The sequence below is a fragment of the Acomys minous genome, assembly GCF_964271855.1.
Source record: "Acomys minous genome assembly, chromosome: 6".
NCBI lineage: Eukaryota > Metazoa > Chordata > Mammalia > Rodentia > Muridae > Acomys > Acomys minous.
In genome coordinates, this window is record NC_140487.1 from 97,162,743 (window position 1) to 97,189,747 (window position 27,005).

Sequence of the window (27,005 nt, forward strand, 5' to 3'; positions counted from 1 at the left end):
ACTGTGTCTCTCTCTAACCATGAAACCTCACCATCGCATATGCCTCTGACCACAAAGCAGGTAACCCCCCAAGTCAATAATTATCCCCAGTAACAGAACATTTTAAAAGTTGTATTTATTTTTACTCTTTATGTGTATGTGTGTTTTGTCTCCATGTATGTATGTGCACCACACGTGCGTCTGGTACCTGTAGAGGCCAGAAGAGGTATTTGAGTTCTTGCGACTGGAGTAACGGATGCCTGTGAGCCACCATGGAGGACCAAGCCAGGGTCCTCTGCAAGGGCAACAGGTGCTCTTAACTGCTGAGCCATCTCTCCAGCTCCTCAGTTAGAGAGAAAAATAAAAAAAAATCTTATAAATAATTAATGAACCAAACAAGAAAATTTAAAATTATACACATGAATTGAATGATAATGAAAATGGAGTGTTGTGAAACTAGCTAAAAATGGCCACAGCAGTTCTGAGAGGGAACTGCGGAGCTATAAATGTTTGCATGTGAAAAGAAGAGAAAGTCAGGAGAGAGAAGAGAACAGAGAGGGGGAGCTGCAAAGAGGTCACCAGGGACTTCTGAAGGACAAACTAACGAAAACCGAGGATAAAGACAGAAATGAGCGACTGAGTCAGAAAACGGGGGATAAAAGAACCACTGGGGAGGCGGGCAGTCAAGTGTGTGGGCCACACAGAAAACACATCCACACTGCTGAGGGTGATGGCGCTTTGTGGTTAACTAGCAAAGGCCGGTAGGGTGGGAGTGGGCATGATGATTCTTCTGGATAAACTCTGAGCATTTCTGCTTGTAAGAAAGAGTTGAGCTGGGTGGCAGCGGTGGCATACGCTTTTAATCCCAGCACTCGGGAGGCAGAGGCAGGTGGATCCCTATGAGTTAGAGGCCAGCCTGGTTTACAAAGCGAGTCCAGGACAGCTAAGGCTACACAGAGAAACCCTGTCTCAAACAAACAAACAAACAAACAAACAAACAAACACACATAAAAAAAACAAAAAAAAAACAAAGCAAAAAAAGAAAAAGAGTTCAGCACATATACGTGTGCATGCTCATGCACACGGGAAAATCCACACACATGCAAAGCATATGGCCTCTGATTCCAGTGGCCTCAATTTTTGTGTCTGATATGAAACATATTACTTGCTGAGTGCCCAAGGGCAAATTGCTGAATGTCTCTTCCAGCTCTGCTCCTGCCTCTGTGAAACAGAGATAAGCAGCTCCCAGCCCCTCAGCCCAAGCTGCAGTGGGATTTTTGAGACAAGGTTTTGCTGACTAATTTGTTTTGTTTTGGGTTGTTTTATTCGAGCCAGGGACTGACTGTGTAACCCAGACTGGCCTCTAACTCTCTACCCTCCTGCCTTAAGACTTTTTACTCTTCAGGACCCATCTCCCTCCCTTTTCTGCCCGGGTTTCCTTGGAGCTCCACAAGAGAGGAAGCGAGGAAGCAGTGGGGTTGTCATAAAGGTGACATACAGAGGTGGAGGTGGGGCAGGGTTAGTCATAACTTCCTGGGTATGTAGCCTGTATACTGGACATGAAAACTTTTCCCTCCTGTGCAATGAAACACTGTCACATGCCATTGGCTGTTGTTCCTTTCCATTTGGTGTCATGTACCCACCTTGTCCAAGCTATCGTACATCTGGCATATGGCTTCTGGGGACAACGTGGTCATAATCGCACCATAGCCTCCGCTCCCCACCTCCAGCAGATAGGTTGCCTTTGACTCCTGGTTTTGTGGAACAGTGTGAGCTTCTTCGTCAATGGCCTCTGAGAAGGCCCTGTGGATGCGGTCTGTGGGGTTTCCACCCAGGAGTGAGCTTCCTGGTTCACGGGGAAGGTCACTTGTTCTTTTCTCCGTCATCTCCATCTTCAGGACCATCAGAGCATGGAAGTTACTGTTCACTGATTAACCCGCCCGACCCTCATTTACCGTAGGCGTTCAGTAGCAGTCCACTGAGTTTATTTGGTATTTTTCTAATTCCTGGTGTACCTGGGATCTCTTCAGTGCATGACTGTGGCTGTCCATTGGATTTTCCCTCTGTGCACAGCCCATGCCCACAAGTTACTGCTTTTCTGTTGAATATACTGTTGCTTTCTGATGACTTATTGGGACGGGTACAGTACAGAAGTCAGCCTTGGTGGTGCTCAGACACCACAGATGACTTCTCCCAGGCTGTGTGGATCTCCGGCATTGCTGTATTGCCCTTCGTTGTCACTCAGCTCAGGAGGGCAGACTCTTCAGGCCAGGTCCTCATCTTCAGTCAAGACCACATTTGGATGCTTTGAACGGGAGACATAGCCCAGAAAGTGCCTCAGGTGACATCCTCCTGGCGCTGTAGAAGACATGTTGGTACTTAAAGGGTGGGGTTTCTGTTATTCCAGAGGATTTTCTAACGAAATCTCTCATTTCATTCTACTTTAATGCGGGGTCGCCATTGCCATCCTGGCTCTAATTACCTGCCACTAAGCAAATTATCTAAGTGGGGCATGGAGCCACAGGTACCCTCTGTGACCTGGGATCCCACTGACAACCCTAGCTGAAAATATGCAAAGCTTCTCTGGTCTTCCCACCTACCCATGCTTAGCCCTGACATCCAGCAGGCAGTGCCCTCGTTCCCACAGCCTCCCACTTTGGAGCAGCCTCCCCTCGCAGCTTGACTTCCTTCAACTCCAAATTGCTGCCCTTTCCGAAGCCTCCAGCCCCGCCTCTCCTGACCTACCTGTAATATGCGGCCATTCCTCATGGCTGAAGCTTGTGTGCACAGTCCGAGCTTTGCCAGCAGCAGCAGTGCAAGAAACCCTTCTCAGCTGGCAGTGGATTTAACAGCAAGCACTCAGTACCAACCTCCCTGTGCGTAAGGGTCGTGATGGCTCCAGCCACCCATGGCGGACGGTCATCTTTGCCCTGTCAGGTTAGGAGGGGCAGACGTGTGAGCCATGGGGTGCACACGGTGCAGTAAATGCTGTAAAGAAGGTGCTTTAGAGTAACTGATACAACCATAAAACGGGGTGGTTGTCAGCATGCTTCTTATAGGAGCTACCTATGAGCTCAAAAGGTAGAGGAAGGGCTCTCAAGAGGACAGTGCTCGTCAAGCAAAGCCTGGCAAGACGAATCCAGAGGGCATGGTAAGGAATGCATATGCCTGCCCAGCTTGCGTCCTGGCCTCCTAGGAGACTCATACGTGAAAGAGCCTATTTTAATTGGCTAAGAAGTGCTGTGGGGCTGGGTGGGATTTGTGGCTATTTCACAGAGCCTTGCTTTCTGGGTTTGGTTTGATGCAGACAAAAGTCTTGAACTGTTCACCTCACCAGCTGGGGAGCAGAGGCGTCTGCAGTTGTTGCATGGTTGCAGCCTAAGACTCCACCCAGTGTTGGCACCAGGGCTTCTCTTTGACACCTGCATGTGTTCCAGGCGTTTGAGCTCCCGAGGGAGCTTTGGAGAGTCTCAAGTGCAGAAGGGTTCTGCCTGACCTGAGGTCAATAGTGCTTCTGGCACCTCTCCTCTTCCTGATCCCGGCCCTGCTTCTAGGGCTACCTCGACCCATTCCCCGGGGCTTAGGGGAATCACTGTAGGAGACTCACCATAGGGGACTCAGCGTAGGGGACTCAGCGTAGGGGACTCACCGTAGAGCCTGCAAGTGGCTGGCTGATCACATTCTAGGTGTGTGGGTTTCAGTGGCTTAACACTAAAAGGCCATTTTAGTCCTCAGCCTTGAGTGCATGATGCACCTAAGTCTCTTCCATACTGTTCTAGGCCTGGTGTGCATTCTCCCATCTAATTTCCTGTGCTTGCAGAACTCAGTCCTCGTGTGCTGGCCACCCTCCACTCCATTTACCATCTCAGAGACTTCTTCTGCCTGGAACCCCTCTTTCTCCTTATCTTTATATGGCTGGCTCTTCTCAGCTGGCAGGCATCAGGTGTCAGCCCAAATGTCACTCTTGTTACCCGCCCCCCACCTCCAAATTCTACCTTATTTGTGCACGTCATTTCTTACCTGGAACCGTGTTACCCATTTCTGTCCTATGTTTATTGCCCAGGTCCTCTGCTAGAGCCACATTCTTTTCTGGCGGGGAACTTTTTTTTTTCAAGATTTATTTATTATTACGTATACAGTGTTCTGGCTGCATGTACACCTGCAGGTCAGAAGAGGGCATCAGATCACATTGTAGATGGTTGTGAGCCACCATGTGGTTGCTGGGAATTGAACTCAGGACCTTTGGAAGAGCAGGCGGTGCTTTTAACCACTGAGCCATCTCTCCAGCCCCTCTAGTGAGGAACTTTTCTGTCCCAGTCACGGCTATATCCCCAAACCCCAGAAGAGTGCTATGTATGCAGTAGATAATAAATGCTTTTGGGGAAAAAAAAAAGCAAGATGGTTGAATGAATGGATTTATGGAAAGGAATGCTCTTTAAAAAGAACTAGATTTCCATTTAAAAAATGGGAAGGAACTTCTTTACTTCCACTAATGTCCATGGAATAGAAATATTAATGTGTAATAAAAATTTTTGTATGAGCCTGCAGTACAGAATGGTGATAAATGAATAATAATTACAAGATTAGCACCCTGTGAGAGGCATGAGGAACTGAATCTAATGCATTGAAGGACACAATTTTACTCACAGTAGAGTTTGGAAAACCGATTCATCCAGGTCCTGTAAGCATCTGGTGAGAGGGGCTGGCCTTGGGGAATGGAGGGCTGACCCCACATTCCAGTTCTATGTGTTCTCAGCTCAGTTGTGTGACTCCAGGTCATCCCCTCAACCTTCTTGGGCTTGCCTTGCCTCACCTGTAAAGTGGGAACACACTAACCACCATGGTGGTCCTGAATGTTCACGGATATGTTGAGTCTAATCCATGAGTCGAGAAAGTGGGGCAGGGAAAGGGATTACCCTCACATGACTGGCTTCTCTTGAAGTCCTGCAGTGCAGATGTGTGTGAGCACAGGACTCATGCCAGCCTGGGGTGTGCTGAGTGCTGGATAAGGTGTGCTCTCTCTTCTTTGGCCTCTGTAGTTGGCTTTCCAAAGCTTCACAGACGTGACATATTGAGGCTTGAATTTCATTCATGACCCCCCCCTCAAAAAAAAAAAAAAGAAGGGGAAAACCAGGTATGAGGGAAGGTTAAAAACAAAAACAAAAACCTGAGCCGGGCGTGGTGGCACACGCCTTTAATCCCAGCACTTGGGAGGCAGAGGCAGGCGGATTGCTGTGAGTTCGAGGCCAGCCTAGTCTACAAAGTGAGTCCAGGATGGCCAAGGCTACACAGAGAAACCCTGTCTCGAAAAAACCAAAAAGCAAACAAACAAACAAACAAACAAAAAACAAAAAACCCCAACCCCCCCCCCCAAAAAAAAAACCCTGTCTCATCTCAGCCTTTCCATCTGTCCAGTCAAGTCTGCAATCTTTTCCAAAAGGATAGAACTTACTGACCCTTCTGGCTTTTCTATGTCATTAGCCTTTCTTCTAATCCTTCTAAGCATGAAATATTGTAATAAAAGGACAATGAAAAAAACAGAGAATTCCCTCTAAGTATAATGCAGGAAAGAGTTTTGCAACAGCAGTTGCAACTTTGCTGATACCCTGAAACAACATTTTTATACCTTCGAATACTGAATCTTCCCTCATACCATTAGGGACTGTGGAACCCATCGGGCCCCACGTTGGGCGCCAGATGTTGGCTCTGTTTTTTAACAATTAAACTTTATTATACAACCCAACTAGCTTACACAAGAAAGAAAAAAGGTTAAAAGGACAAAAGAGTGAACCTGGATGTGTGGGAAAGATTAAGCTTTGTCACAGGTGGAAGCAGTCTTGGTGGGCTTTACCCTTGGGGCACCCCATAAATACCTTGTGACAGACTGAGTGGAGCCATCCTGGGCCTGGAATTCAGGAAGCAGACCTGAGAACCCCACCTGGACTGTTGTTTTTCTAATTGACCCTGAACGGGAGAAGGAGACCGCCCTTCCCATGTGACTCAGGCAGGTGGGGAGGAGAGAACAACAGGGTCAGCCCGGGAGAGAGCGCGTGTGGACCAGCGAACAGGCTGGACCAGCATGAGGGCCAGAGAGACACCTAAGGACCCGTCCCATGGAACGGATACTGGAAGGTTCACTCTTTTGTCCCTTTAACCTTTTTTCCTTCTTGTGTAAGCTAGTTGGGTTGTATAATAAAGTTTAATTGTTAAAAAAACAGAGCCAACAAGGGGGCATCAATCTTTCTTACCCTCGTTATTCAGTGTCCCCTGGGGATTTCTCTTAGGCAGTAGAATTGGTGTGCAAGGTCAAGAACTCAAGCATGTCAAAAAATGAAACCCCTTCCACTGGGGAATGCACTGAGTGTGGCATTGAGGAGCAGAGACTTTAGAGACTGCCAGGGCAGCTGCAGTGTGGTTACCTGCAGGAGGGTACTAGAGCACTAGGTGAGAAATTTCAGGCTACCATGGCAGCAAGAAACCATTGCCTCTGCTGCATGACCCCACGCTGGTCCTGTAGGCAGCACTGTCACTCACAGGCCCTTGCTGCATGACCTCCTGTGCAGGCTGGTCATGCAGACCGGGTTTTCAGACCAGCGACTGTGCCCTGGATCCCAGAGGAAGTGCTTCAGGTTGTGGTGTCAAAAGTGTGTGTGGTGAGCCAGGCGTGGTGGCACATGCCTTTAATCCCAGCACTTGGGAGGCAGAGGCAGGCGGATCACTGTGAGTTCGAGGCCAGCCTGGTCTACATAGTGAGTCCAAGACAGCCAAGATAACACAGAGAACCTCTGTCTCAAAAAACACAAACAAAAAAAGTGTGTGTGTGTGTGTGTGTGTTTCTCCACTTTAATGTCTTTTTAATGGCCTCTCATGCTCGCCAGAGACCACTGGGCCTGTGAACTGAAGGCTTCTGCTTTGTTATTTAAGAAATATATGTTCTGTTCTGTGGTTCTAAATCTACTGTTTCAGCCATCTGCAGATCTAAAATATTTAGGAAAACAATTGGGAGGTATCAGGATTGAATACATGCTGTCTTTTCTCTAGTCATCACTCCTTAGCCAGACCATATGTGTGTGTCCATATATGTATGTATGTATATATGTATGTATACATATACATATACACATACATATATATACACACATATATAGTTGCATATGTAATATATTAGTGGGTGACTGCATAACATTTAAGTTATGTTAGATACTAACCCCGACATGATTTAAAGTATATTGTGGATATGCGCATAGGTTTTATGCAAGTACTATACCATTATATATGTGGGACTTGAGACTTCTCCTGGGGTGGTGTAGGGACCCTGGAACCAATCTCCTGTGGACAGGGTGGAGGACTGGACAGGCCGCAGTCTCCGTTCACCAGAGTCCTGGGAGAGAAGTGACACTTCGCTTTGTCAGTGGTTGGGAGAGGGTGTGTGGGCTCATGGGCTCTCTGGCTTCTCCTATGCCTCTGCTTCTTGTTCAGTGTGTTAGAGAAGAGGACCAGCTGGCCGAGGTCGCCTAGAAGGTATAGAGTCACTGTTTTCCAGCTGCTTTGCCACAATGCTTCCATACTACCAGGAAGACAGGGTGCGTTTGATGAAGAGTGGCCCCCCATACTGGCCAGGCGGAGGGAGCTCTGTATCAGGGTTTGGATGGCTGGATCCAAAGCCTCTTATGGTTTTTATGAGGCGTAAAACCCAGAGCCTCAGCATCTATCCTCATCTCTAACGTGAAAGGTTTGGCTCTGAGCCCAGAGACAGCTGCTCAGAGGGTTTGTGGCCATGATTAATTCTGTCTCGGGCCAGGAAACTGCTCCACTCAGAGTGCCTCTAGGGCTACCAGCCCCCTGCATCATCCCATAAGCAGTATCTGGGGAGTGGAGGCCCACGACCCTAGCTCATCTGTCTTCAGATTGTGTCTCCAAGAGAAACGCGTTCTCATTCTGCAGGTGGGGAGCTATTCGAATGCTGGGTTCTCAGGCAAATGGTCAGTCTGAGGTCCCTTCCCCTGTCAGTCAGTCTTGTCTTGATATTTGCTAATTTTCCTCCTTGACCACCAAACTTGTCACCACCGCTCTGAAGATAACATGTCCGGATGGGAGCGCAATGCAGATGTGGTCCACCTGTTACAGGGGATGGTGAGGAGGATGCTGGCTAGTCAGGATTCAGATGTCTCCTCAGACACGCTCGTGCTGGATTGATTTCTCATCTGTGGCTTTCCGTGAAAACACCTGCCATTTTCAGCCTTTGTGGAACTTCACCTTTGTGCTCCTTTGTGGGTGAAGCCCTGGGTGCAAAGGGAAGGAGTGTTGTGGCTCCCCCTACAGGATGGAGTGGGCAGTCACACGAACTTGTGAACTGTTAATTCTAGCAGTACCAGTTTAATGACTGGGCTTCTTTGTGCTAAAATAAAACAGCGTTTTAGAATGTCTGTCTTCTCAAGGCCATGCCCTAGGCCACCCTTTTTTCAAATGTATGCACTCAGGGGCTTCTCTGGGCCTCTGCGTGCTTATACTTAAAATAAGCAGCATTTCTAGCTCTGTGTTAGGTGTCCAAAAAGGAGTCATCTCTGCGGGTGCAATGGCTTCTACTGTGTGAGTCTGACTTTTTAAAAGAAATGTATTTTAACTCCTCCCCGAAATACTCACCTATTTCCTCATTTTTACCTCTCAACGTCTTTTTAAAAAATCTTCTCCTGGCATCTTGTCATTCTCCAACCTCCTCAGCATATCACGGGGTTGTGTGTGCATGGGGGGACAAGGAGCAGGGGGCCATCTTTGGAGGGGCCCAAACTGTGTGTCTACTGTAGGTTTGCCATGTCCAGCTGGCTGCCTGGGTGAGTCACAGACCTCTTTGTGTGTGCTCCCCTACACCCCTTAGTCTAGATTTCCTTTTGTTATCCATGAGAATAGGATAATGACAGCACAGCCTTGTAGAGTGGATGATCCGTAATGAGACAAATGCATCCAAGGTCCTTAGAATAGAGCAAAGTGAGTTTTTAAAAATGTCACCATTGGATTTCTGCGGGGTGAGGTAGTGAAGATAACCCAGACCCTGCCAGGTTCTTTTCCTAAGCAAAATAAACAAGCAAACAGAGAGTATGGGCCCTGCAGTTTGCAATGATATGTGTTCTTCAAAAGAGGCTAGCAGGGGCCACTGTCTCCACCATAGGGGAGATAGTGCGCATGATTGGCTTGCAGTACCCCAGTTGCTCAGACCCTGTAGCAGCCCAGGACTGAGTCGAGCGGGAGAGAGATATAAACAAATTGATAGCCAGCTGCAGAGCCCGCTGAGGCTGGAAAAGGTCATTCAGGACATCTAGAGTTGACAGGCAGGGACTGGGCGGGAAGGGGACTCTGCCAAGGCAGAGGGCAGGCACGGTGCAAGATGAAGAGCCCGTGACTTCAAGAGCTACAACCCATGACCCACATGCCCCAGGAGGAAAGACCCATGAGGGTGAAAAGTGACAGAAGAACCTTTTTTTAAAAAAATGACACAAGTGGTTCAATGGTGAACCATTTGAAAAGAATACAGCCATATATCTGGACTCTGAATAATCCCTGCTCGTTATAAGGCCCCAGACAAGAATGGGGTCAGCACCTTGGAAAGCTCCTCTGGTTACAAAAAAAAAAAAAAAAAAAGCCTGCGTCTTGTTCTGCAGGAGGCTTCTGGGGCTTGACAGGCTGGTGGTGGTGCCAGTCCTGCCCAAGTGGACACTGATTGCAAAGAGCCAGGGAGGGAGGGAGGGAGTGGTGACAGATTGGGAGCAGGGATTCTAGGATGGACATTTGGTATCTGCATTCCCTTTAGATGGGGGTCTTGCACCCAGCAGAGATCGCTACCTGAGTCTTGGAGTCAGGGCAAACCATGTAGGCCCTGACAGTTCAGTGCTATGGACATTGGCTTCCTTACACAGAATGGGTAACACATTGTTTCTGCTCTGTGTGATTGAGTTGTTGGGATAAGCAATTGAAAGAGTTGCTTTGGGCCCTGCTCAGGAGCCAAAGAACCATGCCTGCTGTTTCAGAGCCATGGATACGTGGATTTCTCCAGATACCTAACCCTTCTAGTTCTTGTGGGTGTCTGGGAGACTGTCTGTGAAGTGTAGGGTGAGGCCTGGTGTGAAACGCTTGCGGCTGGCTTTGGGTCCTGAACACTGGAGCCGGAATAAGTTAGCCTGGTTGTGGTGTAGGGAGATGCACCCACATGCATCTGGGGTGCACATTGTGCAGTCCCTCCTCACCAGATGAGCATATTGTTTGGACATTTCTCCTCTGAAACAAGGCTTTGAAAATTAATTTATAGGCTCGGGACAGTCCCCAGGCAGGTGTGAATACTGGTAGGCTGGTGATGCTGGTGGTGTGTCCTCAGAGCCCCTCCACTCCCATTAGTTTTTCACTTCCGCTCCCCACCCCCACATGCTCATCTCCTGTAAGCTTGTTGGGGGATCTATTGTGCTGGCCCTGGCGGGTGCACTCATAATTAACCTTATACTCTAGATTTTCAGAGATATTTATGATTATAGGGGCACTTATTCTGTTTGTTAAGAATGAGTTAGATATACTTTTAAATACTGTTTGACTTGATTTTTTTTTTTTTAGTAAAACCTAAATCAATTTATAAATTAGGAAATAGTCATGAGTCAAACCACACAGCAGACATTTGCACGTAGGGATTATAGTTGCCATATTTCAAGGAGAAGGATGGGGGAGGAGTAATTTGTACTTCCTGACCTATTTCGTCCATGAGAGGAAGCACCTGCATTGAGAAGGGGCCTGGTCCATTGCTATCGATTTGTAATGTCTGCCAGGAGCACGGTAGGGCAAGTAGAGGTGTAAGAGCTGCCACTGGTGCCTGTCATTTCTCTTCCCAGGCCTTTCAGTCTTTAATCTTTCCCAAGACCATTTCAGCTATCAATGGAGAAGGCTCATTGCCCTAACATGGCGATCATTACAGAGGCTGAGTGAGACCCTCACATCAAGCAGGCCTTCAAGAACAGGCCAGAAGCAAACCATGTTGAGACTTCTCTGTAGCTCTTGAACAGCACAGAACCAGCCCTATTCTGAGCTTCGGACTAGATATCTGACCTTTAAGTCATGCTAGTAGAAGAGCCTATTGCTCAGAGGCAAATAATCTTGAGTACGAATTCCAAATCCCCTAGGTCTAGCTGTGTGACCGTGCTTATTCCCCTATGAAAATGGGAACCGTAATACCCGGCTCTCCAGTAATATAAGAATTGAGCTGTATCCCACATAAGCACCTGTCATGGTACCTGGCATACAATGATACATCATATACAGGAGGCCTGTGGACTGCAGCGCCAGCTCCAGTGTGCTATGGGAAAAGGCCCGTTTTAAATAATGGATGCCACTTGTAATCTGGGCAACAATCCCATCCCATTTCTCCCCCTCCCCCTCCCACCCCCAAATCTGAAGAAATAAATAAAGGGAGTGACCTTTACTAAGTGGTTTGGAATTTTGGTGGAAGGTTCTGTAATTGCTAGTTAACTGGCCAGGAAACCAGCTCTTGCGCAGTAATTGGAGGTGTTGCGGGTCAGGACATTTAATTATGGCCTGGCCGTCTGGAATAGAAACCTTGCCACCATGACAACACCTTTTCCACATCTGCCTGATTAAGTCAACAAATTGTTGGGTCCCAGCCCAGATTGGACTGTGAGCTTCGTCCCTGTCCTGAGCCCACCAGTCTTGGTGTGCCCATCAAGTGCTTTTTTACCAAGGCCAGCTCGGGGGATACTCCCAGGGACATACGGCCCTTGCTTGGGAGGTGATTATAGCTGGGAGAGGTAGATACTGAAGATGCTGCAGCATTAGGTAACCAGAGAGAGACGGAGAAAGACACAGGGACAGAAACAGAGAGATAGAGACAGAGAAACAGAGACAGACAGATGAGATGACAGTGATTGACAGTGACAGAGAGATACAGAGAGAGAGGCGGGGGTGGGTGGGGGTGGGGGGTGGCTCACGTCCTGCAGCCTGCCTGCCAGGTTCGAGTCTAGCTCTACTCTTGCTATGCTATGGACCATGAATAGATTGTCTTCCTTCACTAGGACTTCAGGTATACAGCAAGGATGACCAGAGTCCAGCTGACCCTCTCTATCCAAACAGTCTGCATCCAGTTAGCCAATCACAGGTTGGAAATAGTTGGGGGGTGGGGATGGGGGAATCACCTCAATACTGAACAGGCGCAGACTTCTTTTTCTCCCCCTTTCCTTCATAAAAGATACAGGACAACAGCCATTTACAGAGCGTGTACTCGGCATTTGACAGAAGTCATCTAGAGATGATTTCAAAGACCAGAGAGGCTTGTGCAGGACATAGTCAAATACTACGCCATTCAGGAACGGAACTAGGACTACCTGTGGATTGTGTCCCTGCAGGTCCTGGAGCCAATCTCCAGTATATACCAAGGACACGTAGTTCTCATGAGGACTCAAAGCTGTAATGTCAATCAAATGCTGCAGACAACGGCCAGTGGGCAGCAAATGCCCCCTGAGTGTCGGTGCTGGGATGAGGGCTGTGACCCCCGAGATCTTGGAGCAGCTGTGATTTCTGGCTAGAGTTTTGAAGAAGACATTAGAGGTCTTGGTGGTACCTCTGCAGCCTGACTCGGGTGGAGCCTCTCATCTCTTGGTACTCCCCAGCCCACCCAAGTGCCTTTGCATCTGCAGTCTGTCTTCATCACCTCTCACCCAGTGCCCCCCACACGTGCCCTGTTCAGACCCAGGTCAGATGTCACAGACATCATGAACTCCTTCTGGGTCACTCCTCCGGGTAGGCTTCATTGCCGTCCTTTGACCTTTATATGCATTTTTATTTCAACTAAAAATATCAGCTCTTCTCACACTGGGATGTGCTGGATGTCGGCTCACACCTAGCCTCAGATGAGACGCCAGGCTTTTGCCTCCTCTCTGCCCCTAACTGTTTGCTGCTCTGCCTGAGAGCAGAGCCTGGTAAGTGTTCTGTAGAGACGGTGTGTCTCCATGAAAGAACTTTCACCTCCTTCCCTCCCTCCATTGCCCCCTTCTCTGTCTCCCTGTACCTGCTGATGCTGACCATACTGTCCCTTTCTCCCAGCTGTCCGTTGGGTAGAGGGAAGCTGGGAGCTGTGCTTTTTGATAAACGTATTCCATTTTTAATTGTGAAACATGTCAAATGGTGATACAGTACCCCGCCACCCCCACCGCTGCCCAGTTTTCGTTTCAGTTACCCCTGGTTCAACTATGACTGAAGTCGTAGGTGGAAAGTTCTAGAAATAAATAATTCATTCGTTTAAGATGGCACGCCATTCTGAGTAGCTTGATGAGTCTCTTGCCATCCCATCCCATCCTGCCTGAGACACGAAGCAAGCATCCCTTCACCCAGTGCATCCAGGCAGTGCTTGCTACCTACCCAGGATGGCTGGCCTAGCAGGTCAACCACTGGGTCATTGCACTGCTGTGTTTACGTTACTCTGATTTTACTTTTAAGCAGCCCTAGGTTACAAGAGTAATGACGGCCGGGCATGGTGGCACACGCCTTTAATCCCAGCACTCAGGAGACAGAGGCAGGCGGATCACTGTGAGTTCAAGGCCAGCCTGGTCTACAAAGTGAGTCCAGGACAGCCTGGGCTACACAGAGAAACCCTGTCTTGAAAAAAAAAAAGGAGTAAGGATGGAGAAGAAGCCACTAGGCATAAACACAGCAGGGCCAGCTGGCACTGTGGCAACACTGCCATGTCATCTGTGTCATGGAACAGACCCGCCCACCACGGATAAGAGGGTCTACTGTACTCACTCAAAAGCTGAGCACAGAAGAACACCATGAGTAGAGAATGGGAGGAGAGCTGGCTGTGCATAGGTTGACAGAAGAGAAGAAGCGAAGCCCTAGACTTGCCCCAGTGACCCAGTCACCTTGCAATTCTAAAATGGGGGTGGAGGTGACCGTAATATGGGGGTGGTGTTTTTTGGTCTTGATTCCTGTTGGGTTGTCCTTAGAAGACACAGATGCTGAATCTCAGGTGTCATTGCAGCATCCTGACAGGCTCCTCTGGCTGGTCTGTGGTCCTGTGGGCTTGTCTTCCACTGATGCACTGCAGAAGGAAAGCACAGCTGTCCACTTACTCAGGCCTACCGAGGCCAGCTTACCCTCTCTGGCCCCTGCCCCAGGCCAGTTGAAATACATGCCTTCCATCTTCATTGCAGCCTCTGGTGTGATGCTGCGCCCCAGGGCTCCCCTTTTCCACCTAGCTCAAAGGAAACAGAGGTTCTCCTGTTACTTGCCCAAGATCCCAAGAAGTATTAGCAGCTTTGTAGGGACTTACTCATTCTCAGGTCTGTGAACCCCAAAGTGATCGATCTCTGTGAGGTAGAGGTGGAGGGTGTGGGGTGGGAAACAATTGCCAGGAGGCATTTGGTTGGTCTATCCCATAGTAAGGTCAGCTCGGTCACCCTGGCTGGGTCCCCTGAGCTTTAGGCTATCCCCAGGAAGAGGAGACAGATGGAAAAGCCCTGAAGACAGCGCCCAGTCCAGGCCAGGGAGTGTAGAAAAATGAGGTGTTAGGGAAACAGAGGAGGAGCAGCTTTGGAATGGGGGCAGGGGTGGGCTTCAGTGCCTCATCTGGGAGAACAAGGAAGCAAGGTGTGGTGTGTGGAGCTCCCTGTCCCCCACTGTGTGCAGCTCCTGCTCACATGAGCTTCACCCTCCGCTTGTGGAGCCCCACAGTGCATTAGAGTCTGGGAGCCATCAAATCCCCCCTCTTCCCGTACACCTCAAGGTCCAAGGTCGCCTACGAGCAAGGCAGCCTAGAAAGAGACGACCCTCTTCCCACAGTGCTGTGGCTGCTCCTTCAGGAGGCCCCTTTCTCTCCCAAGCCTTCTCTGGCCTATATGACTCTTGCCTGCGACAAGGTGACTTATCCAAACATTCATCTTGTGCTAACTCTGTCCTCCTGGTAACCCTGGGCAGTGGCAGAAGAGGGAGAAGCTGTTACTCCTCCCCCAGGTTACACAGGTGGAAACAGGTGCAGATGTAGAGTCCCAAACTCGTCCAAGGCCATCTGGACCCAAATCCAGACGGTCCTCCATCTCTTTCCTTTGCATCCCTGGCATCAGACTAGGGGTCATTTAAAAGCATCAGGCTACAGAGATCCCGAATAGGCTTACTACATCTTTCAGATCCCTTGTACTCTAACAGTCTGGACACTACAGGGCTGGGAGAGAGACTGGCCTCATTACTTGACAGGAGAGTTGGTCTTTTCTTCTGGAAGCTTCTGGCAAAGTTAGCTCTTCTGGTTCCATTTTATGCTGTTACCACCTTCTAGAGTTGAAAAAGTGTGTGTGTTATGTGTGTGCATGTGGGGTGTGTGTGTGTGTGTTATGTGTGTGGTATGCATGTGTAGTATGTGTGTGGTATATGAGTATGTATGCACACGTGTGCACACACACACATGTATGTAAGTGATGATGGGATGAGAGTTTGTGTAAGCCAAGGACTGAGGTGCATTTCACTGGTAGAGTACTTGCCTAATATGAACAAGGCTCTGAGTCCCATCTCCAGCACTGGAGGAAAGAAAAGAAGGATTTGATTGGCTATATTCTGTAAAGCGTTTGTTCTAACTGACCTATCAGAGGATGCCACAGTTGAATGCATCTGCATTTTTTGAAAGAACTGAGTTTTATGAATTGAGCCACTTAAAATGCCATAAATAGTGCAGCTGAAACTGCCTTCCACAGTGAATTATTTGACGATCTAAAGGAATCAATTTCCTTCTCTCTCCTTTTCCCTCTTTCATATGGGAGCTGTGTTTCACAGACTCGAGTGATCATAGCCTGACCCCGGGATGAGGTTTGGACACTGGAGTTCAGGATCTGCTCTGTCTTCCCGCCTTGTGTAAGCAGCCGGCCTTGCTGGGCTCTGCCATGTCTTCCTTGGTCTTCCGTGTTCTGAAGGTCATCTTGAGGGCTGTCCAAGCAGGTGGCTGTGAAGTGGCCAGTACAGAGGGTGGCAGAGAGGAGCAGTTAGTCTTCATCCAGAGCCTTCTCGGTGATGAGGAAGATGGCCAGAAAACAGACAAAGTTCAGAACTGTGTACGTCCTCAGGAAGGTGCAGACATAGCTTGGGGGACCACAGAGAGGGAAGCCTTCCCATGCAGATTGGCTGGGAGGAGTTGGCTGGGAACATCCTAAGTGAGAGTGGTTTGCCTGGTTATCCGTGCGTGTCTCAGCTTATTCCAGATAGAGACTTGAGAAGCTGTGCTCTATATGAAAGGAAAAGGAAGTTAACATGGAAAGCAAGAAAAGAGAATGGAGTTACGGGGCAGCATAGGAGGGGACAAAAGCCTGCTGGGGATAATAAAGAAATTTGGCTTAAGCTTCTCAGCAATGCCAGCAAAAAGGGGAGCCTGGTCATTCAGCAGTCACCACATCCCCAGGATTGAAGCACACTGGGTGTAGAGTCCAAGAGGCTAAGCACCCCGACATACATCAGGGGAGCTCCGGCATCCTCCTTAAAAGCATCACAGAGGTAATCGTGTCCCTCGGCAAGATTGCTTCTAAGGGGACTATGCCAAAGAATGGCGTTCTTGGCCAAGGGAACAGCATGGGTTTGGCTCCATGTCTTTGTCAAGGTCCAGTGGGGGTGGGGGTGGGGGATGGAGTGAGGGGGTGGGGCTGTTTGCTGACTGTTGTCAGTATGACTCTCAGATGGCAGCAGGACCCAGTGAGTCTCTGGAGACTTGCAAAAGCTGTTTGCACAGGTGAGGGGCCCCAAGGAAACATAATGCTGGATGTGAGAGAAGTCACTCTGGTCAAGGCTTCTGTGGAACCGTTGGTAGCTGGCCTAGTGTCTGAGGAGGAGGAGGAGGTGGAACCTGGGTTGGACAAGAAGCCTGACTGGGCAGCCTGCCCCCTAGTCTCAGCCCATTTGGGCCAGTCACCTCTATAAGGGCACTCCCAGACAGTCTCTCATGAAATTGAAAACAACAACACACGCTCTGTGACCCACAAGGAAGCAAGCAGAGAAACCTGAGAGGCTCACAGCCTCCTATTTTGGGGCTTTTGTCTGTTCTATTTTGAGGCTGGTGAACTGGTTTCCTGTTTGTTGTAAAACGGGTGTTGTCCCTGTCTGGGCCTGCCCTGGCTCTGGCCTGGCCTGAAAGGAGGTAGACTCACGTCGTCGCTGCCTGGGGTCACTTCTGTTCTGAGCTAAGACCGGAGTGAGGCCAAGATCCACAGACTGGCCACCTGTTGGCTGCCCCTCAGGGTGGGGCAGTGAGCATGGTGTGGGCTGCCACACTTGTTTTCATGGTGCCCTTGACTTCTTGCTATTCTTAGAAGACTAGCCGCACATCATCAAGGGGGCGGGGCGTTTCATAATGGAGGGCCAGGTAAAGCACAAGGCTGGGCCTTGGAGGAGAGCCATTGGCTTCCGGAAGGACGAAAGAGAGGGGAGTAGGAAGCCTCTCACTAATTGGTACTTTCTCCACGACTGTCAGTTTTTTTCAATTTTACAACTCGAATTTTCTTACATGGTCATTCATCACTTCCGCTGATAAGGAGCCTGCAGCTCAAGGATCACGGGTTCAGTGTAGACCCCTTGACCACTGAGTCCCTCCCTCCCTGCCCCTCACCTCCTTTTGAGTGCAGTATCAGGAGACAGAGGTCTTGGGAGGTGGCGAGTCAGCAGCAGGGTCAGAAACGGAGTGAACTTGTGGTCTCTAGCTACAGCTTTTCTAAGCTGCCTGACAGGCAGGGAAACGATGGCATTGTGTCAGGGGACAGAGTGACTCACAGGGAGGGGACCCAGCCAGCCCTCCAGCTGTGAGCAGGGGGTGCTAAAGCTCACAGTGTTTCTCCCAGAGCAGCTGGAGGTGTCTCTAGGCCATGGCGGTCTCTCCCTGCATCTCTGCACTCCTTACCTTTCTCCCTAGCCTCTCCCCACTGCTATGCTCTCTGATGTGCATCTTCAAAGCCTGTAGGTCCTGTCTTCTGTCTTTTGGGATTAAGACAATAAGAGCCCTTCCAGAAGCGGAGGTGTCTCTGATGAGCTGGCTCTTCCATGTCCTCAGTTGCTTGGGATGCTTTTCAGCCTGCTCCTGGGCTCCCAGCACATCATGGCATGGATGGCTGAGACCTCTTCTCATTGCATAGTCCTCAGTGACTGATGCTCACACTATACAAATGCCTTGACAGGGTCTGTGCAGTCCCATGGCTAGAGCCACTCTCCAGAGCAGAGGTCTTCAACCTTCCTAACACTGCGCCCCTTTAATACAGTTCCTCATGTTGTGGTGACCCCAACCGTAAAGCTGTGTTGTTGTTACTTTATAACTGTAATTTGGCTACTTTTATGACTCGTAATATAAATATCCGATACGTAGGCTAGCTGATATATGACCCCAAAGGAGTCATAACCCACAGCTCTTCTGAAATTGTCACTTCTCTACATAGAGCCATCATGGGGCTGGACAGGACAGAGCAGGAAGAAAACCTATCAACATCACTCTGGAAACTATGGAAGCTCAAAGAAGAGTGATGGTTTCCAAGGAATTACCTGCACTAGGGAAGGGGGCTTTTGCTCCTTGACATTGTGCCTGTGCCTGTGTGTGTGTGCATGTGTGTGTGTGTGTGTGTGTGTGTGTGTGTGTGTGTGATGCCTAGTGTGTCTGTGTGTATATGTGTCTATGTCTGTGTTAACATACATGAGGGCTCAATCAGACACCTGTGCACATATGTGCAGGCCTGCATATATAGAAGAGCCTTCTTCGATCACTCCCTGATTTACTTACTAAGGTAAGGGTCTCTCTCTGAACTCAGGACCCACTGATTCGACAAGTCTAGGTAGCCGGTTTGCCCCAACGACCCTCTTGTCTCCAACCCCAGAGCTCTGGGATTACAGGCGTCTGCTACACCTGCCCAGCTTTGACATTGGTGTTAGGGACCTGAACTCTGGCCTCCACACTTGCACAATGAGCCCCCTGTCCAGGCAGCCATCTCATCTCCCCAGCCTTCTCAGTCCTCCTTCCCACTCCTCCTACCCTGCATTACGTCCTCTCCTCACCCCTTCTTGCTGAGGTCTTCACTTCCTTGGAGGCTCAGGATAGGTGCCCTGTACCTTCAGACGTCAATCGTCAGTCGTCAGTCTTGCCTTCTTCTGGACCCAGGAAAACCTAAGCGACGCTGCCTCTTTCCCAATCCTTCATTGCACTTACTTGAAGTTCTTTGGGGCGGTTGTTGAACTCCACCTGGTAATTATAGCTTCCCGGGTGCGCAGGTTGCATTAATCACCGTCTCTTCTGCCCAGTCATGGTGCAGGGCTGGATAATGTAGGAGAGGAGGGGACAGGATCAGAAGTAATGGAGCTAATCTCTTCCTTGTTTCAGGGCAGGGGCTGCTTGGGGCTTCATGGGAGAGGCAGAAAGGACACAGCCCAGCCACCCTCTCACCTCCTCCAGCAGCCGGTGCCAGCTCTGCTCTGCAAACAGCTGTTGCCAAGCTCAGTGACAGGCAGGGGCCACGACTTCTGCTCACTGGCAGGGGACAAGGCTTCCATGTCTTTGCTTCTCACCCGCCATGTTCAGAACGCTTCCTTAGCCATACTTGTCACCTCTGCATTGGAGCCTTCTCAGCCCTCGCGCCTGCTGACTCGGGTTTTCTATAAGTTCCCCACAGCCAGACAGGTGAAGCCTCCCTGCTGGATTCTGCATCTTATTTCCCTTTATTAGCTTGGTGCCACATGACCCATCCGTCTCAAACTCAGTAGGTTGAAGCTGTGACATTTATGACTCCTGGTTCTTGCTGACTCTGCTGGTCCAGGCTTGACTAACCCCACAGCTGCATTCAGCTGGATTGAGCAGGAAAGAAAGTCTGCCTCACCCCCCCAATGCCTCCGATCTGGGTGCTGACTGTAAGATGAAGAGCCTGGTGACCCCTACATGGATTCTTACCCACCAGCAGTCCATAGCAGATTCCCCACAGTGTGCTAGGCTCAGGATCCCAGGACAATGAAGCTTCCAGGGCTCTGATGACAGAGTCATACCTGTCACAACATGGCTTCCACCACATCTCTGAGCTAAAAACAAAACTCAAGGGCAGTCAGGTCCCAGGGAAGAGGAAGCCTACCCACGTGTGGATGAAAGGAGTGCCTTAGTCCTGTTAATCAGCACCTGGGGCTACTTAGTCATTCACCCCGATCTTTCTTTGCTTTGAGAGAGCAAGCGCACCTCCGAGAAGCCTCTGCAAGTGGCACCTGAAGACACATTCTGAGTGCAGTGGATCAGAAGTGCAGGCACAGAAGCCATAGCCTCTGCCTGTTGCCGTTTGCAGAGCACCGCTGTCACCCACCGGCTGCCCGCCAGAAGGAATGAGGACACTTCTGGACTGATGCTGGCAGCCTTTCCCTCTGCAGAGGGCTGTGTCCATTCTGGGTCAGGATTGTGTGGCCCTCCTTAGGAACCACTCAGCTCAAGCTGGAGGTGTCTGTTGAGGCCTTCTGAGCATGAATTATGTGAGGGAAGACAGGTCTACAGCACCTTGCCATTGTCAACAGGCATCTCTTACACTAATAACATTCCTAAAATGTGGTGGGATTTTTTTTCTGAGTGATGAAGTTGGTGTGTTTGTTTGTTTTGCAAATAACAGAAACTAACTTTTACAAACTTGAAAAATAGAACAAATCGATGGAAGAAAAATGGGAATATGTCATGGAGTCGGGAGGAGGCTGACGAATTAAGTGGGGAGAGGGTAAGGGTCAAGATAAAGAACTCACAGGCAAGAAACACACATTTATAATTCAGAAGAATGCTAGCAAGGCAATGTCCCACATGCTGTGGGACAAAGAGACTAGTGTGCCCTGGTCATCCCGAGGCAGCTGATCTCAGAAGATGGCAGGGACGAGCCCTGAAGACTGATGGAACAGCATATACAAAGCCACTGAAGTTCACAACCAGACAAAAGGCTTTGCCAGGGTGCTGAGGAGTTCAGTCTGCCCTGTAGGCTTGAGCTTCCCAGGTTTTATACTCAGAAGACAGGTGAGGAGATGTCTCCTGACCCATAGCCAATGGCCACGTAGGCATGGGAAGTCATCAGGATTCCATCTCAGAAGATGGGCAGGATACAAGAAGGTCCAAGGCACTCTGTGGGAACAAGGGCAAAGGGCATCAGGGTCCTGGAGAGAGACACTTAGTGTGCTCTGTGTCTGGTGACAGACAGAGAGGGATTTCTCCATGAAGACATCAGAGTGGATGCCTACAGGCCACCAGAATGAAACACGTGTGCAAAGGTCATAGGCAGAAGAAGGGACTTGTCTGGAGACAAATGAGAAAGGGAAATAGCTTATGCGGAAAGTGAGGTCCTTGACCACAGTGCCGACTCTATGAACTAACTTAATCTTGGCGTTTAATCTTGGTTGTCAGTTTATGAGATCTGCAGTCAACTCAGAGGCACACCCTTATGTGCCTCTACGAGAGCATTTTCAGTGGATAGCATCTTACAGCAGCTGAGGAGGTCTGGGGACAAGGTCACCGTTTTTTTTCCTGTTCACTTCCTCTCTCTGCTGCTACTTCCTGTTGTCCTTCACTGACATTGGAACCCAGCTTCTTGAGCCCTCTCGTGTGAACTGAACACCACTGGCTCTCCAGGGATCCTACGGGCATTCAGCGCTGGACTGGGACAGCTAAGACTTCTAGCCTTATAGACTGAGCAGCTCCCTGGTTCTCACCTCTCAGGGTGCAGGTAGCCATGGTTGGACGACCCAGGCTGCATGGTGTAAACCAATCTAATAAATTATCTCTTTAAGACATGCTCATTCTGTGGGTTCTGTCCCCTGATGGAATTCTGACTAGTATACAACTCACATATTTCTAGATCTGTTTTGATTACAAGCCCTTTGTTCTACGAGGCACTGGCAAAAATGCCAGATTCTCCCCGGAGGAATGCTTTTGGCTCCTGTGGCTGGATATCTCAACACTCTGGGTTCTAGAACTGCAAATATATCTCTCCATGAAGTTCTCTTTAATTTAAAAAGTTAATTAATCTATTACTAATTAGATTTTCTGAGGCAGAGTTTTATGTCTCCCAGGCTGGTCTGGAAACCACCACTTTGTGTCTGGGAGTGACCTGGAACTTTCTTATCTTCCCTTCCCCCACCTCCCAGTTGCTGTGATTGTAGGTGTGCCTCACCATGCCTGTTTGTTCTGTTTTTGTTGGTTTAAACATTTACTTTATTTTATGTGTACGAATGTTTGCCTCCATGTGCATGTAGTATCTGCAGAGGCCAGAAGAGGGTGTCAGAGTCCCTGGAACTGGAGTCCTATAAGTGATTGCGAGCTACCGTGGATGTTGGATGTTGGAAACTGCGCCTCTGCCCTCTGCAAGAGCAGCGAGTGCTGTTAACTGATAAGCCATCTTTCCAGCTGTCTGATAACCTGACTCTGATTCCCAGACCCATGTGATGGGAAAAGAGAGAGCCCACTCCCAGCTCTTGCTAGTCGTTTTCTGACCTCCACACGTGCTCCCTGGCACATGCGTGCAAACATAGACACAGACACAACAGATGCACACATGTGCATGCACACACACATAAATAAATAGTAGTAAGAAATTTAAAGAAGAACACAGTACTTCATTTGGATGTGGGTGAGCATACCTGTCATTTCCCAGCTGTACCTGCTGAGAGCCCAGGACTGCCAGAAGAAATGAACATCACATTCCGTGACTTTAAGGTTCTAAGGACCATTTCCCAATCACAGGAAGCAGAGCCCTTTGGAGATATGACAGACTACAATACCTGGATGAAGAAAATAAAGCATAAGCTCCCAGCATAAGAAAAGATGAAAAACAAAGCCAGCATATAGGGAAGTAACAGGTGACAGGGTGCCCAAAGGACACAGGAGCACTCTGGAGACAGCCTGTGACTGCCAGTGCTTGGATGGTTTGGGCACAAGATAAATCATAAGATGGAATTATTGCCCAAAGAGTTCATGATAATTTGTTATTTATAAGACAATATTTTTTTTATGTCTTGCTATGAGTAACTGAATAAATAAATACATAAAAAAGGCAGCACAGATCTTTACAGAATTCTGGAGACTTTATATACTCTTCCCCTTCCAGCAGATGGAGCCCAACTCTCCTCTTAAAAGTTGGCTGCATTCAGTGATTCCCTTCCAAAGAACAGAGTGTGGACAGGGGGAAATGCTAACGCCATAGCTGGTAATCCTGGCAGGTACCGCAGTCAAGGTTAGCATCACGGGTTCTACGTCACGTTGATAGTCACGTTCCTGGGAATGACTGGAAGAGAAAGGGCCTTTGTTTCTCAAGTATTCTGTCTCCAAACCTGTTTCCTCAGTCCAGTCATGAGAAAACACCAGACAAGCCCACTTGGGAGACATCCTGCAGAACACCACACGAGGACACTTCTCATGCACCGAGGTTTCCATGGCAGCCAGAGGTCAGCAAAGAGATAACTCAGTGCAGTGTGAGACCCTGGCTTGGATTTCAGGGTACAGGAAAGACTTTTGAGGGAAAGTTGTCACAATCCAAGTAAGGACTCAAGGCACCTTATAGGAAGGAGGGTGGTGGGGCTGTGGGACCTCTCTGTGATTTTCCTACAATTCTAAAATTACGCCAAAAATTATAAAATTTGTAAACAGCCTTCCCCAGCAATGAACAAAAGAAACGAAAAGTAAAAAAATTCTAAAATGATAATAGAATTATTATACTTTTCTAAAATGGTAAATTAACCTGGGCATGGTAGTTCATACTTGTAATCCCAGTGGTCTAGGGGCTGAGGAAGAAATCTAAGTGATTTTCAGGCCAGCCTGAGCTACATAGTAAGACTCTGTCACAACGAACAACAAACAAACATGTGCTATTCTGATTAAATCCGAGTACACGGGGGAAGGTATGGGCATCTAGGCACAGCCTGTGTCTAGAGGGTGCTTTGTCAAGATGCATCATAGTTGTACATTTCCACTCCTAAGTTCCTCTTTTAGGAATGCAGTAAAATAACCACAGAATTCAGTAAGGACTGCCTAGGAGGACCCTACTTTTTACTCTGTGTTGGGAATAGAATTCTGGCCCAAGTACATGGCAGGCAAGTGCTCTTCCATTGAGCCACAACCAGCCAGCCCTTAGAGAAACATTTAGGAACTACCCAGATATACAGATATGTAGGAATAAGTTCTACAAATTATTGTAAGGCTATGCAGAAATATACCTTGTAGCCAATAAAAATGGCACTTCTGACTTTATGTAATAAATGAAAAGATGTTCATGGCATAGGCTAAGAAGAGAAGACATATACAGAGGGTTCTGAAATTAGGGGAATATACAGGCTATATAAAAATAGTTACTGTCCAGCACACTCTTGCCTTCTACCTTGTCTCTGCCTCAGACACTGGGATTACAGGCACACACAGATGTTTTTTACCCAAGCGCTGGGGATTTGAACTCGGTACCTCATGATCTTACTCACTGAACCATCTTTAAACTCCCTTACAATTTGACATTCTGTAGCTTTCATGTAAGCTCTGGTCCCGATCCACAGGAGAAGGCATTTGTGTGTCTACGCATATCCTTTGGTTCTTGTATTCTTGATGATCTGTGTGATTCATAGGATAGAGATATTTTCCAATATCCCAAACTTTATATTGTCAACAACCACGAGGTAGGTGTTCATGTCAGGCCCCGAAACCTTCGCTACACTTTTGGTTCTCAGGTGTTCCTGACTGGCCTCCCTTTTAAAATAGAGAATTTGTACTTCTGACATCCACTTGGATGGAGATGATTTTTCAGCCTCCAGGTATGAGAACCAGTACTCTCAAACATGTGACCAACTAGTCTGTGCTTTTCTAGTCTACCACGTCCTTCTCCACTCTGTTCTCAAGCTTCAGTTAGCTGACAAAAGTCTCATATATCCATCAGCTCATGGGAACTTTGGAACAAAATGTTTGGGGAAGCTGCCAAGTTCACCAGGAAACAATGGTGGATCAAGACAGCAAGGCTCCAAGAAGACAGCCCTATTACCACCTCAGGGGCCTTATCTGCAGTGAAAGGGGTTGTCCTTAGACCTTTCATCATTGCCTCTCCTTTGAGAAATAATGTGGCAAAAGCCCACAAGCCTTCAAGGTCAATACCCCAGCCAGGTCACCAGTTTGCAGCTGAATGCTGTGAATTTACATTTTGATAAGTGCAAAGACAAAACAAGCCTAGCCAAGAAATAAAACAGTAGAGAAAGATTTATTGTGTATGGCAGGTTAGGAGAACACAGGAATCCTTTCTAGTGCACTGCTCTCTCTCTCTCTCTCTCTCTCTCTCTCTCTTGTTCCCATATTTGTTCCTAGAATACAACAGATACTCAATGTGGTCAGTGTGTGTGTGTGTGTGTGTGTGTGTGTGTGTGTGTGTGTGTAAGGATGTGTGGATATGGATGGATGGGTGGATGAGTGGATAGGTAGATAGATGGAGAAATAGGTGAATAGATAGATGGATTGGTGGATGGATGGATGGATGATGGGAAATGCATGGCCCATGGCAGTGCCGTGTCCTCCTTCCTGCTCTTACAACCTTTTCTGCAGTTCAGCTTCCCTCCCTCTCTCCTTCCTTCCCTCCTCTTTCTCTCTCCCCCTCTCTCTCTCTCTCTCTCTCTCTCTCTCTCTCTCTCTCTGTGTATGTGTGCGAGTATACATGTGTATGTGTGAGAAAAAGATTCATAGAAACTTTCATAACATATATGTGGGACACCAGGACCCAAGAAATGGGAGAGAAAATAATGGTGTAAACCAGATTGGAATCAGGACCTTTGAAATATTCCCACACCTGAAACAAAATGTTTGAAATAAGGCTTGATAAACCAGGATCCTTACCATCTTCTCCATAGATGGGAGCCTTCCTGAGGTGGAAACAAAAGCCCAGAAAAGCAGCAGAGGTAACAGGCGCAATTGGCTTACTCAGAACTACATGGCAAGGGCGTCGTAAGAAGCTCTACTGTATAGCAGGCTTCAAGCCCCCACAACCTGAGGTCTGTGTGGAGGTATGTGATTCTGTAGTGCCCAGTGGTATATGGGGTAAGAGTCTCCCAGGGAAGGCCACTCCCTCATGGGACAGCTATGTTACAAGGGAGGTTCTTCCTTGGAGCACACTGGGGCCCCTCTGTTGTGGCCTGAATCCGAAATGTTCCCCACAGTCTCACGTTTTGAGCACCGAGTCCCCAGCAGGGGGCAGCATTTGGAAGGTTATAGAACCTTAGCGATGTTGTGCCTAACTAGCCAAATAGAATACCAAGGAGTGCGCTTCTGAAGGTCATACCTGTCTCTGGTTCTGGTCTAGTTATCTACTTCATGGGCAACGAAAACACGAACAGCTCCAACGCCAAGCTCTTGCTTCAGTGGGTGGAGCCACCTGAGATAACTGAAATCCTCTGAAAGCAAGAGCCGAAACCTTTCTTCTCCTGAGTTGCTTTTTATCAAGTATTTTGTCGCAGTGCCAAGGAAAGTAGCTGACATACTGTTCTCTGTCATCCTGTGAGTCATTCTGCCCTGCAGTGGCTCTCCACATCCGAAGAAGCTGAATCCAAATGCCACTCAAACTTTCTACTCTCCCTGCTTTCCACACCCCATTTTCTAAGGAGCCCCACAGGGCTCTGGGGAGGCAAGCGACACACTCGGAGGGAGCTATGTGACTGATGTTCTTCCACTTTGATGTTCTGCCTACTATCTTCATTGGAATGTGTCCTATCTCTAAGTCAAGGTTATTGCTAAAGAGGCTTCCCCAACCAGGATGCCAGCAAGGCTACTGCATCTTCCCTGCTGGTGGGTCCTCTCACGGCAGCTGCCTTCATTTTCTTGGCAGTCTGTGGCTGCTGGGAGAACAGGTGTCAAGAGTGTGGCAGCTGGGTGTTTATCCCCGCCCTTCGGGAGCCTCGTACCTCTGGCTGTAAGTGCCAGCTAAGTGTGGCAAGGGAAGAGGACCTCAGAAGGATAGATGCTGACAGGCAGGCCTCAGCTGGCAGAACTTGAGTCCTAGAGAGAAGGGCTGGGA

The 27,005-nt window shown here is 48.6% G+C and overlaps 1 protein-coding gene and 1 long non-coding RNA gene across 5 annotated transcripts in view; one reads left to right on the top strand and one right to left on the bottom strand.

The window, feature by feature from the left end:
- The window catches only part of HIVEP3 (HIVEP zinc finger 3), a 404,246-nt gene that overhangs the window by 161,897 nt on the left and 215,344 nt on the right, over positions 1–27,005 (top strand). The window lies entirely within an intron of this gene.
- LOC311599724 lies at positions 13,162–19,263 on the bottom strand. Its single transcript, XR_014779980.1, has 3 exons — positions 19,004–19,263; positions 14,157–14,215; positions 13,162–14,062 (listed from the first exon to the last, which is right to left on the bottom strand). It is a non-coding gene; the product is annotated as an uncharacterized lncRNA (long non-coding RNA).